Below are 17,550 nucleotides of genomic sequence, written 5' to 3'. Positions count from 1 at the left end.
CTCTCTCTCTCTCTCTCTCTCTCTCTCTCTCTCTCTCGGTTTTTCAAGGCAGGTTTTCTCTGTATAGCCCTGGCTGTACTCACTCTGTAGACCAGACTGGCCTTGAACTCAGAAATCCGCCTGCCTCTGCCTCCCAAAGTGCTGGGATTAAAGGCGTGCGCCACCACGCCCAGCTCAGGGTCTCTCTAAATAATCCTGGCTGTCCTGGAACTCACTATTCACCAGGCTGGCCTCAAACTCCATACCTTTAATTTCTTTAATACACATCTCTCATCTGGAGAAAGTGGTGGAGGTGCTGTATCCTGGGCTATATACAAAGAGAAAAGATTCCTTTCTTCCTAACGTTTCCCTGCTCTCTGCAGAAGATTCATTATTCAGTAAATATGTATGGAACATCTATGATGTGAAGACTTCTGTGAAGTGCAAGAATGAAAAAATTAAGAGCTTCTCCTTTGTCTTTAAAAAAAATAAGACAGACATAGCCAAAAATAAAACAATGTTTTTTAAAAAATAAAGCCATTCCTACTGAGCTTAATGTCACTCTCCTGTGATCCAAGCACTTGGGAGACTGGGGCAAGAAGATCAAGAACTCAGAGAGGGCTGGAGAGATGGCTCAGCGGTTAGGGGCACTGACTGCCGCTGAGTTCAATTCCCAGCAACCACATGGTGGCTCACAACCATCTGTAGTAGGATCTGATGCCCTCTTCTGTATACATAAGTAAATTAATAAATCTTTAAAAAAAAAAAAAAACAAAAAAACCTCACAAGAGCTTAGAGAGAGGAAGCAGAGCAGCAAGCAGTAGCTTCTTCCTGACCATCGCAAATGACATCACAGGCACCCACCACTCCCACCCTCATACACTACTTCTCTTCTTAGCACACTTGACACCATACATACACACTGGCCCTGAGAGGTCAGAAATAACAATTAACTGTGCCTGGGAGTGGCCTCTGGAGGGAACCTGTTCATGCTAAACCTTAGAACCACAGAAAAGTAAAGGGAAGGATGGACAGTCCTGCTTGCTTGTGTTTCATTTCCACACTTTCCCCTAGAGTTCAAGTGCTCCTGGAACTTATCATGTATCTTACACTAGCCTCAAGTTCATAATGTTCCTGCCATGTGCCTGGGTCACAGGCATGTACCAACCGTCAGTTCCATCTTTTACAGCCAATGTCTCTCACATCAATATCTACCTCAGTTCTGATTAATATTAGAAAGATATCAATTGTATTTCCATTTGGCAGCTCATTTTTGCCAAACTTCTTAAGCCTCTTAAAACAAAACAAAACAAAACAAAACAAAACAAAACAAAACAAAACAAAAAAACAAAACAAAATGAACAAAAAACAAAACCAAGAACAGGGCCTTGTTTATTTCATGCTGTCCTTGAACTCAGTATGTAACCAAGGATGGCCTAGAATTTTTTAGACCCACTGCCTCTGCTTCCCAAGTGCTAAGACTATAGGTATATATCACAGCACCTGGCTTGTGTGGTACTGGGGACCTGAACCTGGGCATGCTAAACAAGCATTTCACCAACTGAGCTACATTCTCAGCCTCTTAAACCTACTTCTAAGTGAACCTAGCTAGCCCTTTAGAAACTAGCTCTTCTTCCTGCCCTTGCAGATTAGGAAGATCTGAAATAGAACATAAAAAATCCTGCCCTGCCCCTTTTCCCAACATAGTTGCCATGATTCATTTCCTGTTCCCAACAGTCATTTATAGCAGGGGTCAGAAAACTTCTTTGCAGTTTGATATATAACCATACAGACTTAGGTTGGTCCTGGGGACTAAACCTGGGCATGCTAAACAAACAGTCTACCAACTGAGCGGCTTGCCTGATTTTATAAATAATTTAGTTGAAATATGGCTATGTTTATTCACTTATATGTCTGACATATCTGCTTCACACTATAGAGTTGTTGGGACAGGCACTTTTCAAAGTGGAAAGAATTCAATATACAAGTTGTCTTAGTAACTCATCATCAATTCTTGTCTAAGCACTTCTTTTATTTGGGGGGGGGGGTTTCGAGACAGGGTTTCTCTGTGTAGCCCTGGCTGTCCTGGAACTCACTTTGTAGACCAGGTTGGCCTCAAACTCAGAAATCTGCCTGCCTCTGCCTCCGGAGTGCTGGGATTATTAAAGGCGTGCACCATCACACCTGGGTGTCTAAGCACTTCTAATGACAAGAAGGACAGACACTTTTCCACCAGAAAACTCATTCCATCTTTCGAAGGCTCTACAGGAATTCACTATTTATCAGCCTCAAATGTTAACCACATTATATGAAAACTCAATACTGTCTGACTTACACCAGACTCTGAGATCCACAGGGTAAAGAACATGTTTCTATGTTATCCAGTACCTCATGACAAGTTCCTCCTTGTTCTTATAACGTCCTTTTCATGAGTGGATTGACTTGAGTAGTGTTACCGAGATTTCTCTATATCCAGGCATTTCCATGACCACTGCACATTTTTCAAACTTTCCCCCAGTCCTTTCTCTATCCACAGTACACCAGAAGTGACGAGGACCACGAAGTCCCTTAGCTGCACCCCCCCCCCAACTCAGTTCTTGTCCTCTCAGTCCTAGTTCATTGGCATTCTCCACAGCCTTCCTGTGCCAATAAAGACTGGCTCACAAAACCCAGAGAGAGCAAAGGAATGGTTTTTAGTCCAAGTTTCTTTAAAGTTTATTTTGGTGTGCTTCTTAAAGGTAAGTGAGCCACCATCTCAACCCAGAAAATAACTTTCTCAAAAGGTGAATGTGATACAATGAAAAGGACCTAGTTTAAAAACTTAATTCTGCCTTTTGTTGCCTGTGTAAACTTGATAAATTAACCTCTCACCTCACTCTCTGGCAATGATAAAAGCACTGACTGCAAAAAGTTGGAATAGGTATTAAGAAAGAAAACGTGTGACAGACAGGCCTGACACACAGTAAGTGTCACTCAATAAGTGACAGGTTAGCCCTGCTCATTAAAGTTTTTGGCTTCATGAGTAGACTATAACCCTATCAGGTTGATGGACACAACAGAGAAAACATGTAAAGCACTTAGCTTAGCCTCATTTATGGTTCAAACAACAAGGTCAAACAGAGAAAACATGTAAAGCACTTAGCTTAGCCTCATTTATGGTTCAAACAACAAGGTATCAACCAACACCGACTTTCCTCCCTGGGGTAGAAAATTGTCAAGACTTCAGAAAACACCCAATTCTATTGGTCTGCCAGCCATCACTGTGCAGTATACTTACCATTTAGGTAATGGGGGCTTTCTGTGGGAACATATGGTTGTCCTCCCCACTGTCTGCTGTCTTGTAAACAGTCACTGTCTTTCACTGGTAGCTGCTTGTTGACCTAGACAGAATATAAAAGAAGAAATAAGTATAGCATGAATCATGCCAAGGCTCAGGTGACCCAAAGACTTTCACATATAGTTCAGCATCAGAAAAAGGCAAGGAAGAGCTATACCTATACCCTGACTGTAAAGAAAGCTACCTATGTCTCTGAAGGGAAACGAGGCTCCACGTTACCTCCCCTCCTATCAGATAATATGATTCCAGGCCAGATTGTCTTAAATTAGAAATCTATTACTTCCCAATATTCTAAAGATTTATGACATCTTGCATCTGGGAAGCACCTCAGAAATCAACTAACACCCAAGTGAAAGAGGAAACTGGATCGTGGAAAAGGTAAGTCATGCAATGACATAGGGGTAAAGCTGGAATTATACTAAAAATGTTTGGGAAGACAAGTAGAAAATCTATTCCATCCTGGGTAGTATATTTTATATAAAACATCAATGTGATAATGTTGCATATAGATAATCTAAATCTTAAGAAATGACTTTGTCCAAAATCCTATAACTTACTCAGTAAACACAGTCAATACTTAAACTCAAGTTTATCTGAAAAAAAGAAAAAAGAAGCCATTTCACAATACTAACTCTCATTTTATCACCTTTTTGACTCAATCATCAAAAGTGGGTCTTAACTGCCCATTAATTTTAGCTTAGTTAGAGCTAAAAGTAGATTTTCTACAAACCTCTCTAGTTTTATTTAAAAGAAATCACTCCCTAAAAGGTAAAAAGCTAATCAATCTGAAACTTACTGCTAAAATTAGAGAAAAGTTATGGGGGGTAGAGGATTGAGTCAAATCTTCCTGTCTATACTCTCAAAGAATGAAAATGGTATAGGTGAGTGCTAACCTAAAGCTTTTGGACACAATCTCACATTCAAACATGTCCTTCCTTGAACCATGACTTACCATCCCTACAGACCACCTTCTTCTAGCTTCCTTCTAAGACTGCTAGTCCCTTTAGTCTGAACTCTACAACCCTAAAATTTATGCATGCCACAGAACCAACTGTCCCTATTCTCTTCGAGAGCTAAGACAGAATTAGAGAATGAGATAATAGTTTTGTTGTTTGTTTCTTTAATGGCTTAAAAGACTGGACAGGAAAAGAAGTATCTGAAGCTATAAGTCAGTAACCTGAAGCATGGACTAGGGGGTGTAGCTCAATTGTTGGCATGCATTAAGCCCAGGACATGATCCTCAGCATAATTTAGTCCTACAAAGGCCAAAAGAGGACATCAGAGCCCTGGGATTTGAGTTACAGATAGTTGTGAGTCACTGAATAGGCACTGGGAACTGAAGGAAAGTCTTCCTTTGTTCTTCACCCTTCACCCATCTCTCCAGCCTAAAGAATTTCTTTTTAAAAGGATTCATACCCAGGGCTGAAAAGATGGCTCAGGGGTTAAGAGCATTGATTGCTCTTCCAGAGGTCCTGAGTTCAATCCCCAGCAACCACATGGTGGCTCACAACCATCTGTAATGGATTCCAATGCCCTCTTCTGCTGTGTCTAAAGACAGCTACAGTGTACTCATATGCATAAAATAAATTAATAAATATTTTACAAATAAAAATAAAATGAAATAAAAAGGATCTATATTCTTTCCTCCTACCATGTGTATGTATCCCAGGAGTTGGACGCAGGTTGTCAGGCTTCATGGAACAGGTCTCTACATACTGAGTCCCTCACCAGCCCAAGATGACTGACAGTGGGAATACCAACTCCAGGCTACAGCTCCTTCAGAGAGCTTTTTGTTGGCCCTGCCAGTGTTATATACCAGTGGTATATACAGTAAGTGCAAGACTGTCTTCAAAGCAGAGATGAAAGAATGAGTCCTTACACAGTATGGACAGTTCACCAACTGCCTCATTTTCCTGAGGAACAAGGAAGTTCCAGAGAGGAAAGACTTGTCCAAGGTTACAAAGCATATTAACATGAACATTGTTGTCTCCTTTTTGTTTCCATAATTTTTCTGTAATGAATAAAAATACTTTTAGAGAATTCTGCTTCCATTTGACCCTCTCAAAGATTACAGCTATAAACACGATAAAAACAAAAACAACCATCTGAAATGAACAGAAACTGGCAGATTTAGGAAAACTCAAAAAGGGACTGGGGTAGGTTCTGGCTGAAAGCATCTAGCTGTAGTCCTAATGATAAAGCAAATATTAGGCTTCTGGAGGAACCAGAGACTGGACCAGCCAAAGATAATGGGAAATAGGAAAATCAAGACCCAGCTGTGGGTGCAAACTTGGTTTTAAACTGGCCAACAACCATGAACTATACAATGCAGAAGGCAGAATCCAAAGACCTCATTAAAAACAAAAGAGTAAGAAAGAATACTTGCCACCGCTAGGGTGGCAAAGCTTGTAATGTGAATCTGATTAATCGTTACTAAACTAAAAATACCAACTGAAAGCCAGATGTGGTGGCATACACCTTTTGCCCCAGCACTCAGGATGCAGAAACAAGAGGATTTCTGTGAGTTCAATGCCAGCCTGATCTACAAAGTGATTCCAGGAGAGCCAGGGCTACACAGAGACACCTTGTCTTAAAACCACAATGCCCTCCAAAAAATCCAAAAGTACTCCTGCATCCAAATGTATAAGATATAACCCTAAATTATGTAAAGAATTAGAAAAATGAAGCCTAGTAACTAAAAACCCATAAGCAGAAGACAACACTTTAAGACTCTGTAGAGGAATTTTAATCTAGCAACATGGCTGCTCTGGGAAGGGATGACATCCAAAGACTTTCTAGGTCTGTATGATCCAGATGGAATGACATACCTTTAACCCCTCTGGCTGAAATACAGACATGCCCTTAGTACACACATTTACTCCCAAACAATGTAGGTAAGGTTAGTTCGTAGAAGGAAGCAACCATGCTTGAAAATGATGTCTGATTGAGGGATAGACAAAGTGATGAACCAGAGAAAGACTTTACATATTAATGAGTCAGTCAGTTGAGAGGCAGTGCACTGAAGTTGAGTTCATGGTAGTTCAGCTGGTGGCAGATCAGTTTTTGGAATTCAGAGGCAGTTTTTACCAGGACAGTTTTACAGAGACAGGTTGTAGAGAGAATAAACTAGACATAGCTGAAGACAGAATGAGCCAGAGAATGAGATGGAGGCAGAAGATTAGAACATATTGCCAAAATTAGTTTGAGACCACACAGAGCAATTCAGTCAGAAACCAAGAGAAGTCAGTTTGAATCAGTGAGCTTAGAGAGGAGTTTGAGTCAGAACAGTTGAGTTGAACCAGCCAACCAAAGATCAGAAAGATCTGGAAAGGGTGAGTTTATTCTGTAAGCCTCCAAGAATACAATTACAAGTAACTTTTACAGGACTCAAATTGACCAAAGATAGAAAATACAAGTATTACACCTAAAAGAAATGCTCAAAACTAAAGGAAAAATGGTAAATTTTGGAATGAGACGTTGGAAGATTTTTAAAAAGGAGTTTAGAACAGAAATATAATTGTATTTTGGGGGGCTGGTGAGATGGTTCAGTGGGTAAGAGCACCCAACTGCTCTTCCGAAGGTCCGGAGTTCAAATCCCAGCAACCACATGGTGGCTTATAACCATCCGTAATGAGATCTGACGCCCTCTTCTGGAGTGTCTGAAGACAGCTACAGTGTACTCACATATAATAAATAAATAAATCTTTAAAAAAAAAATTGTATTTTGTTCTGTTTTAATTCACTAAACAGACTTAATAACAGAATTGAGTATTGGGGAGGTGACTCAGTGAGTAAAATGGTTGTTAGACAATAGGATCTGAGGTCACAGTTACTTTAGGTATCTTGGAGATCTTCAACACCCATGTGCAGAAACCTGATATAGTAATGCACATCTGTTACCCCATTCTGAATGGTTGCTGGTCACCCAGTCTCTGAGAGTCCCAGGTTCAATAAATGACACTATCTCAAAAGCAAGATATAGAGCAAAGGAGGAAGGACACTTGAAATTGACCTCTGGGCCTATACACATAGAAGCATGAATATGTAAACATGTACTTTTGCATAAGCACATACACCCATGCACATATTTACCATACACAGGAAAAAAATTTAAAAATTAGATCTCCAGGTGATACTGGCACACAGTTTTAATCCCAGTGCGTAAGGAACAGAGTCAGGTAGAACTCTGTAAGTTTGAGGCCAGCCTGGTCTACAAAGAGAATTCCAGGACAACTAGGACTACACAGAGAAATCCTGCCTTGAACTTGTGAAGGCAGAAAATAAAAGGTCAGGAAGAAAATTGAAACAATGTCCAAAGTAGCTCCAGGAACACTGGGAAGCAAGTCAATCTTTGATGTCCTATAACTGCTGACAGAGCTCTGAGTGTTGTCAGGGAATAGAGCTGATACACTTGCATCTGCAATATCTTCTACAAAAGTCTGACTATTATAGGACAACATGGGACACTTGGTCAGTGTCACTAAAGTTGATAAAGCAACCAACCTGAAGTTTAGATATATTTAATTTTTTTTAAAGATTTATTTATTTATTATATGTAAGTACACTGTAGCTGTCTTCGGACACTCCAGAAGAGGGCGTCAGATCTCATTACGGATGGTTATGAGCCACCATGTGGTTGCTGGGATTTGAACTCCGGACCTTCGGAAGAGCAGTCGGGTGCTCTTACCGTAACACTGAGCCATCTCACCAGCCCCTAGATATATTTAATTTTTAAGAATTATTTGTGTGTGTGTGTGTGTGTTAGAGACATATATGTATATGAGCATGGATGTGTGTGCTTATGTAAATGTGATGTAAGAGATAGTGAAGCAGCTGCCCCAAATGTCCTCACTCACTTCATATGCTGAGCCACTGAATGCTGGAGCTCAGGACATTTTAGGCACACATTGAAAAACTAAACCTCAATTGCAGAAGGCATACCATTTTGGTAATTCTGCCTTTATCTCCAATCTGGCTCACTCTAACACCTCACAAAGAGAAAAGAAGAGAATCTACAGCAAGTGGTCTTCTCTGACTGAAGACGAAACTAAGAGTAAGACGAATCCTCAGAGGCAGAAACATAATTGGCAATCTATGCTCTGCTGCTAATATACCATGGGGCTTGGAGAAGAAACTAGACCTCAGTTTACTCATCCAACAAAAGGTTCCACTAAACCGTATGTAAAAATGATCTAACACTCTCTTCTGACCAGCAAGGGTAAGAAGCATACACATACATGAATATAAGCAGTACTGGGTAGTTTTGTGTCAACTTGACACAGGCTGGAGTTACCACAGAGAAAGGAGCTTCAGTTGGGGAAGTGCCTCCATAAGATCCAGCAGTAGGGCATTTTCTCAATTAGTGATTAAGGGGGGAGGGTCCCTTGTGGGTGTTGCCATCCCTGGGCTGTTAATATTGGATTCTATAAGAGAACAAGCTGAACAAGCCAGGGGAAGCAAGCCAGTAAGGAACATCCATCCCTCCATGGCCTCTGCATCAGCTCCTGCTTCCTGACCTGCTTGAGTTCCAGTCTTGACTTCCTTTGGTGATGAACAGCAACAAGGAAGTGTAAGCTGAAATACACTTCCAATTTGCTTCTTGGTCATGATGTTTGTGCAGGAATAGAAACCCTGACACAAGCAAAAAACACTCATACACATTTTTAAAAGGTAAATAAATGTACTAGAATTTTTTAATGAATTTTTTTAGTTGGTTGAAGCTGGAAATCCATACTCATAATCCCAGTAATTGGATGACTAAGGCAGGAGGATGGTGAATTTGAGGCCACCTTAGGCTACATTCAGTGAAACCCTATCAAATCATCACAACAACAACCACAACAAACCAATTTATCAAGTAAACTGGATCTGAAGAGATGGCCCTGCAGTTAGGAGTACATATTGCCCTTAGAGAGGATCCAAGTTCAGGCCTGAGCACCCACATCAGACAGATCACTACTTCCTACAATTCTAGCTCCAGAGTATCTGACAAACCTGGTCAAGGGCACCTGTACTCACACGCACAAATTCACACACAGATGCACACATATACACATTGTTAAAATAAGAGTCTTTTTAAAAACAAAGTGAAATCTGTTCCCCAATGTTGAGATCTCAAGTTCTATCCCTGACAACTCCAACAGCCACTTGCATTTTGGGTCAGTCAGACTCAAACCTTATGACCTGAGCTCTATCCTTGATATGCACATGATGTAGAGACCCAACTGCTACAGGTTGTCCTCTGACTTCCACATGGTCATTGTGCACACACACACATTCACGTCTCCACAAAATAAAATGTAGTTAAAAAAAAGTTTTAGCTGGCTGAATCTGAAGACCAAGCTGAATCCCTAACTTCTATGAGTCTAATTATCAAGACAGCCTAAGCATTTAATCAAAGTAGTTAAACAGCAAGTCACAACTATCCTAAGGAGGAGGAGAAATCATAACTACTTTTAATTAATTAATTACCATCAATCTCCATGGTAATTATAATCAGATAAATACCAGTCTGTCTTTTAACAAAGAAGCAAGGGCTCAAAGTCTCACAGCTAATAAATGGTAAAGTGGACTCTCACCCAGGTTATTCTGCTCCAAATTTTGCTTCTCTTCTGAGGTATTATCTCAAATTGGCCACAGAAAAGCCAATCCTGCTCCACAGTGCAAACATCATAAACCTAAGTAACTGACAAGCAGTTATTGAATTCATTTGTTTATTCATTCAAATAGCAACTAACTTCCTATAATATATGGATCTCTTAGGTCAGCACTGAGAATGAAAAGTGAATAGAAACAGTCCTTGTCTTCACAGTAGTGAGAGCAGACTGAAATAAAAAAAAAATAATCATAAAGTACATAAATTATATGTACTGTGACTAGATAGAAATTTCCTCACTCTAAGTGCCTAACGGGTGCCCTCTGGTGAGACTGTTCCAAGTGAAAGGGAAACAGTAAAGAACCAAGAGAGAGCAGCCTAGCATGGTGGCTCAAGGCTAGAACCCCAGCACTTTTAAGGCTAAGGCAGGAGAAATGTTATGAGTTCAAAGCTAGCCTGGGTTAGAACATAATGTGTTCTAGACCAGCCTGGGCTACAAGAGTGTGACCCTACACAACCTCTCCTCCCTTTTAAAAAAAAAAAAAGCAAAGAGGATACTGCAGAGGTATATAGGAAGCCACACCATGTACACATGCACACCTTGGAGAATAAACTATCAGGTTTGGTTTGCTTGTTTTTTTTTTTTTTTCCTGGTTTTTACAAGACAAGCGTTTCTCTGTGTAGTCCTGGCTGTCCTCGATCTCAAAGATCCCCCTGCCACTGCCAGACATCGGTTTAAACCTTTATTTGAAGAATTACAGGAAGTCCCTTAAGTAGTAAAGATAAGACATTTGTGCTCTGAAAAGATCACTTTGACTTCAGTATGAAAAACAGATGGGAGGAAGAATGTTCCTAAGAAAGATAAGTTGGAAACTGATTTTTGAAGTCCTGGAGAAATTATGTAAAAGCTAGTAAGAGATGTATTCTGAGATTTATCATATGCTACACCTAACCATTTTTTTCTCTTTTCTTTTTTTAAACACAAAAGCTTTGCTTGCATGTATAACAGTGGACCACATGCATAACTGGTGCTAGAGGCCAGAGAGGCTGTTACATCTCTTGGAACTGGAGTTACAGATGGTTTATGAGCTTCCATGTGGGTGCTGGAAATTGAACCCTGGTGGTCTGGAATAGCTGACTACTAAGCCATCTCTACAGGTACTGGTAACCATTTTTTCTAAGTACTTTGTATCAATCAATTTAAACAACTATGTGACAGACACTATTATCACTCTTATAAAAGAGACATAGATTAAGTAAGTTTATATACCCATCTTCATGTTGCTTCCCTCATAACTCGTACCGAGTAAGGATTTTTAATATACTGGCTGCTCCTCCTTCTTCTGTACATTAAAAACATCAAGCCTGTCTAAGCCTACAGAAAAGCAGCTAGATGTCAAAGAAAAAAAACCACTGGAACCATGAACCAGTGTCACTTTAAATACATCACCACAGACTTCAAACACACATCTCTACACTGCTAGCAATGGTGCCATGCTTTTCCCTAAGTTCCCTTTCATGACTTTACTTCCCTTTTCAATTAACCTCTAAAGCCATGAGCTGATAACATGTCACCAGGAAGCAATATCCAGACCTTTATTTTCCAAATCTAATACTATGTCAGCATTTTGCTTTCCTTAGTTACAGCAGATATAGCCCCTGCTGTTCTTTGTATATACATTACTCTCACTCTCTTCTCATATCATTACTTTTTTTCTTTGCAGCCATCAGCATACAACATTCACTAGAAGGTGCCTACTTGGAGTAAACTGCACAATCCAATACTGGCCCTTCCAATAGAGCCAAAGAAGTGAAAGTTAACACTTAGACACTTGTGTAACAACTTGTCAATTGCTGCAACATCCAAATCCATGATTAGTGGATCCATCTCAAACAGGGTCTAGCCAGCAAAGGCACTAAAGAGCATGTGGAGTGGGCACATGCACAGCATGCAGCCATGCGGTGGTCTCTGGCAGATTAGGGGAAAAAAAAAAAAAAACTGGACTCAACTTACAGATAATTTGAGAAGTCATGCTCTTAGAACAGAAAAATAATGTGATACAAGATGACTAGAGGGACTCACTAAAATGAGATTCTAGGGACAGGAAATATTGCTTAGCAGTTAAGAACACTTGCTCTTGCAGAGAGAGGACTTGAATTTGGGTCCCAACAATTCACATGGAGACCACCCAACTGTCCATAATTCCAGTACGAGGAGATACAAGTCCCTCTTTTTTTGTAAGAGTACATGGTGCACAGATATATATGCAGGCTAAACAGTCATATAAATAAAATGAGATAATCTAAAAAAAATAAAATTAAAATAAAACCAATGAGTCAATAGTTTCTAAAGGATTGTCACATTGATCCAGAAAGCATATTTGGGAAATAAGATTCATAATTTCCTATTTAGAAAAAAACAAAACAAAACAAGAAACTCTCCTTTGATATCTATCTAAATGTCTAATTGACAGCTAGCCTCCACAAACTCATATTCTTCATGAATCTTGGCTTCCACTCTTCTCACTGTAAACACAACCCTTTCAATGCCTGCTTACCTCAGTCATAGCACAACCACTCATCAAGCTGTGCAGATCGAGCACCTAGATTCACTCTGGACTTTTCTTTGCTTTAAGAAAATGTCAATCAGCAGGTCCTGTCAATCCTACATCCCAGGGTACTTGGTTCTGTCCCTGTTCTCCACATTCCTTGCTGTACTTACTCTCACTTGCTGCTGTCAGAACCCCATTAAGCTTCTCTGATTCCAGTTGTCCCCATATAAATCACTCTCGGGACATTATATTTCCAAAATTTTAATTTTGGATCAAAACTCTAAACTATCAAGCAAACAAAAAACTCCAGTAGCTTTCCATTTCACTTGTCTACAGTCTTCAGCCACAGCCTAGTCCTACTCTTACTTTCTGATGTCAGGGCTCACCCTCCTCTCTTCACTTTCCGTTTCATGTATATGCTGCATTCATTTCTACCTAGAGCCTTTGCGCTACCTGTTCCCTCTTCCCTTTGTATAGCTGGCTCCTTTTAGTCATTCAAAGTTCAGCATACAATTTACTACCTCAGTAAAGTTTGGATCAGCCAACATAAAATAACTCTCACCCTCTACTATATCACCACACTTTGTGCTCATCTTAGCATATCCCTACCTGCTATTTTATTATTCATCTCTCCTCTGTATAAATAATTATAACTTTTCTGTCTAGTTCATCACTATATCCCCAGTGGCTAGAACAGTACTTGGTAGATAACAGATGGGGTCTATATCCCCAGAGGAGTGGTGTGGGTTGGAGACACAAAGGTATGACTCATATCCATAAAGCCAATGGGGGTGGATGGAGATTACTCAGGGAGAATGTCTACTATGTGAAGAGAGGAGGGCATGGAAGCATAAGCATTTAATAGCCACAGAAAAGAGGATGAGCCTGTAAAAACACCAGAGACGTAGGAGGAAGATTAGGGAGGTGAGTGAAAAGAAGAGTCCCAGAAGGAATGAGTGGTAACAGTTCACTAGCCAAGAAAACTACAGACAACATTTTTGTAAAATTAAGTTTGGTAAAAAATACTGGTGACCTCAATAAGGATGTTACTGTGAAATGTAAGGGACAGAAGTCAGATGGACTGAGTGGAGAGACAGTAAACATAGACAGCTGTGGTGGTTTATATATGCTGGGCCCATGGAGAGGCACTATTAGGAAGTGTCCTTGTTGGAGTAGATGTGTCACTGTGGGAGTGGACTTTAAGATCTTAGTCCTAGCTGCCTGGAAGCCAGTCTTCTCCTAGCTGCCTTTGGAACAAGAGGCTAAACTCTTAAGCTCCTCTAGCACGATACCATGTCTGTCTGGACACTGCCATACTCTCACCTTGATGATAATGGACTGAACCTCTAAACCTGTAAGCCAGCCCCAAATAAATGTTGTCCTTACAAGAGTTGCCTTGGATATGGTGTCTGTTCACAGCAGTAAAACCCTAAGACAACAGCTATGTAGAAGCATTTATATGTGTAAAAGTAAAGGTGGTTAAAAATAGGGAGAGTTGAGGAAGGGCTTCTGTTTGGTTTTGTCCAAGGAGGTATCCAAGTTCTATCCTATCAGTCACAGGATGAACTTCAAGTCTTAACAGGTATTAGTCACTCGAAGGTTTCAAATTGTTTTTAATCACACTAAACTTAGAATGTGACTTTTTTTTTTTTTTTTGATTAATTTCTTTCTTTTTTTCTTTTTTTCTTTTGGTTTTTCGAGACAGGGTTTCTCTGTATAGCCCTGGCTGTCCTGGAACTCACTCTGTAGACCAGGCTGTCCTCCAACTCAGAAATCCGCCTGCTTCTGCCTCCCAAGTGCTGGGATTAAAGGCATGTGCCACCACACCCGGCATTTGATTAATTTCTAAGTGCCTAAAAATCAATGTGCAAGTCTTTTGCTTACAACAAACATCTCATCTCTCTATTACAATGCAAGATTAAAAAACAGCTTCTATATACAACCTTGGTACTATTAAAGCAACAACTGTCTTTCGTTTTATAGTGTCTAGAGAACAGCCTTTAGCCTCTATGCCATACATTTTCCTCCCTGTTTCCTGCCAGGGCAACATACTACAGACAGTCAAAAGTCAGAGGAGCTGGGTCCCAACTTTAATTCAGTTACATAACAATGTTGATGACCAAACAACAGTTTCCTTTACATTGACATTGTAATTAAATCTTATGTATTTTAATTGTCAATCCCTTTGTTTAGGTGTATCAGGAAGTCCTTGGAAAAAGAAACTTTGAAAAACACTGGTGTGGTTGCAACAGAAAGAATTTTAAAGATATACTAAGAGTGGTGGTTGGGCAAGACCGGAAGTATAACCAAGCAACATTCAAAAGGGCAGGAAGGATGCCCAAATCAGAGGAACAGGCTCTCCTCCCTCCCAAGTTCCTTCCTGTACTTATGAATGTCTTTTTGTGTACATGTGCATTCCTGTGTGAACATATACCATGTGTGTGCAAGTTGCCACAAGTACCTCCTAACCCCTCAACAGAAACATACCAAAAAACTTCTAGTGATGTACTCCAGCTTCCTGCCACTTCAATGGACTCAGGCTGATTGGATGCATATACTGAAGCAAGGCATGTACATGATGTGAAAGACACATGATATCTGGAAGGTATAAATAGGACTCTATGGAGTGATGGAGACAGAGATTGGCTTGCTGGTACAGCTAGCTATGCGATGCTTATGGGTCTCTTGTCTCAGCTGATCTTCGCTTCCCTGAGATAGGCACAGCTGAGAACTTCTCCTGGTGTCCCTATTGGTCCCTCCTGCTAACTCAAGTCAAAGCTAAGGCCTAGCTGTCTCTGCTAGTATCTGCTAGGTTGTGTCACTACTGTTGCTATCCTGACTCTACTGAACTGGACTGGTGGTGTATCTGTGAAGTGTTTGTGAGTGGATTGAGCTGCTGCTGCCTGCTAACCTGTGAACTGAACTGCTGATTTCCAGATGACACAGATGGGAGTTGCTCTAAAGAACTTTTCTAAACAGGTCCACTTTGCACACCACCCCCATCCTTTCCTTTCCACTACCTCTAGTGGGTGGTAGGCTACAAGGGAGGTTAAAGTGTTTAAGAACCATAATTAAAAATAAAGTTTGAAAAAAGTTACACTAATAACAACTTTTATATGGGGTAAATGAAACACAAGTACTGAAGGATCATTTGTCCTCTCTAGCATCAATTGTATAGTAAAAAGGCAAATACATACATGATGTTAAGTTTTCTAAAAACAGTTTCCAGTGGTAACTACTATCAGTATCAGGAATTTTTTTTTTTTGGGGGGGGGGTTGGTTTTTTTCCCAAGACAGGGTTTCTCTGTATAGCCCTGGCTGTCCTGGAACTCACTTTGTAGACCAGGCTGCCCTTGAACTCAGAAATCCACCTGCCTCTGTCTCCCAATTGCTGGAATTAAAGGCATGCACCACCACTGCACTCTACACTCTTAGGTGGGCCCTCTCTTTATTGCAGTCTCTACCTGGTGACTTGCTTCTAATGAAGAAAATATAGTAAGAGTTATGAAATGTCTTGTCTAAGGTCATGACTTACTAGCCTGTATACAACTGTGCTTGTTCTCTCTCTCTCTTACATGATATTTACAATTTGCTTAAAATACAGGATGAGGGATTGGGGGAGCACAGAAAGGGAAGGAAAATGAAGGCCAATATGAATACAGGGGAGCTAAGCGTATGGAATTATGATGAAAAGACTGGCCATGATTCCCCACTGTTGAAACTAGGTTGAAGGGAATTCATTAAGCAGTAAGATGGGGCCTGGTTAAGTGTCACGGGCCTGTAATCCCAGGTACTTGAGGGGCTGAAGCAGGAGAACTACAAGTTCAAAGTCCAGTCTGGCTAAGTTAGTGAGACAATGTCTCAAAAAGTAAGGTGCTTGGAAAATGGTTCAGTTGGTAAACTGTTTGTCAGGCAAGCATTAGGACTTGAATTCAATCCCCAGCATCCACATAAGAAGCCAATGTAACTTAGACCTTGAAGAAGTAGACACACACATAAATAAATGTAATTGGTGCCAAGCCATATCTCATTTTTCAAGTATCCATACAATAGTCATACCTGATCCGTTGTCTCTCATCCTTACTGAAAATATCAAGTTTAACCAGGCAGTGGTGATGCACGCCTTTAATCCCAGCACTTGGGAGGCAGAAGCAGGCAGATTTCTGAGTTCAAGGCCAGCCTGGTTTATAGAGTGAGTTCCAGGACAGCCAGGGCTATACAGAGAAACCCTGTCTCGGAAAAAAAAAAGAAAGCGAGAGCGAGAGAGAGTGAGCGAGAGAGAGAGAGAAAGAGAGAGAAAGAAAGAGAGAGAGAACAAGAGAGAAAGAGAGAAAGAAAGAAAAAGAGAGAAAGAAAAAGAAAAAGAGAGAGAAAGAAAGAGGAAAAAAGAGCGAGAAAGAAATTAAGAGAGAGAAAGAGAAAAAGAGAGAGAGAAAGAGTACAAGAAAGAGAAAAAGAGAGAAAGAAAGAGAGAAAGGGAGAAAGAGCGAGAAAGAAATTAAGAGAGAGAAAGAGAGAGAAAGAGTGTAAGAGAAAGAGAGAGAGAAAGGGAGAAAGAGGTAGAGAAAGAAAGAAAGAAAGAAAGAAAGAAAGAAAGAGAAAGAGAGAAAGAGAAAGAGAGAAAGAGAAAGAGAGAAAGAGAAAGAGAGAAAGAGAAAGAGAAAGAGAAAGAGAAAGAGAGAAAGAGAAAGAGCGAGAAAGAAATTAAGAAAGAGAAAGAGAGAAAGAGAAAGAGAGAAAGAGAAAGAAATTAAGAAAGAGAAAGAGAGAAAGAGAAAGAGTGCAAGAAAGAGAAAAAGAAAGCGAGAGAGAGAAAGAGAGAGGAAGAAAGAGGGAGAGAGAAAGAGAGAAAGAAAGAAAAGAAAAGAGAAAGAGAAAGAGGGAAAGGAAAGGAAAGGAAAGGAAAGGAAAGGAAAGGAAAAAGGAAAAAGGAGGAAAAAGGAAAAAGGAGGAAAAAGGAAAAAGAAGGAAAAAGGAAAAAGAAGGAAAAAGGAAAAAGAAGGAAAAAGGAAAAGGGAAGGAAAAAGGAAAAGGGAAGGAAGAAGGAAAAAGGGAAGGAAAAGGGGAAGGAAAAGGGGAAAGGAAAA

The 17,550-nt window shown here is 40.3% G+C and overlaps 1 protein-coding gene across 2 annotated transcripts in view; it reads right to left on the bottom strand.

Moving 5' to 3' along the window:
• The window catches only part of Luzp1 (leucine zipper protein 1), an 82,905-nt gene that overhangs the window by 25,881 nt on the left and 39,474 nt on the right, over positions 1-17,550 (bottom strand). For both annotated transcript variants that reach the window (XM_021200472.2, XM_029539605.1), the window contains exon 2: positions 3,257-3,359. The gene's annotated coding sequence lies outside the window, so the exon portion shown is untranslated. The remainder of the gene's footprint in view (positions 1-3,256; positions 3,360-17,550) is intronic.

The sequence above is a fragment of the Mus pahari genome, chromosome 6 (genome assembly GCF_900095145.1).
Source record: "Mus pahari chromosome 6, PAHARI_EIJ_v1.1, whole genome shotgun sequence".
NCBI lineage: Eukaryota > Metazoa > Chordata > Mammalia > Rodentia > Muridae > Mus > Mus pahari.
The sequence above is the reverse complement of the archived record's forward strand: the minus strand, read 5'-3'. Positions and strand labels throughout refer to the sequence as shown.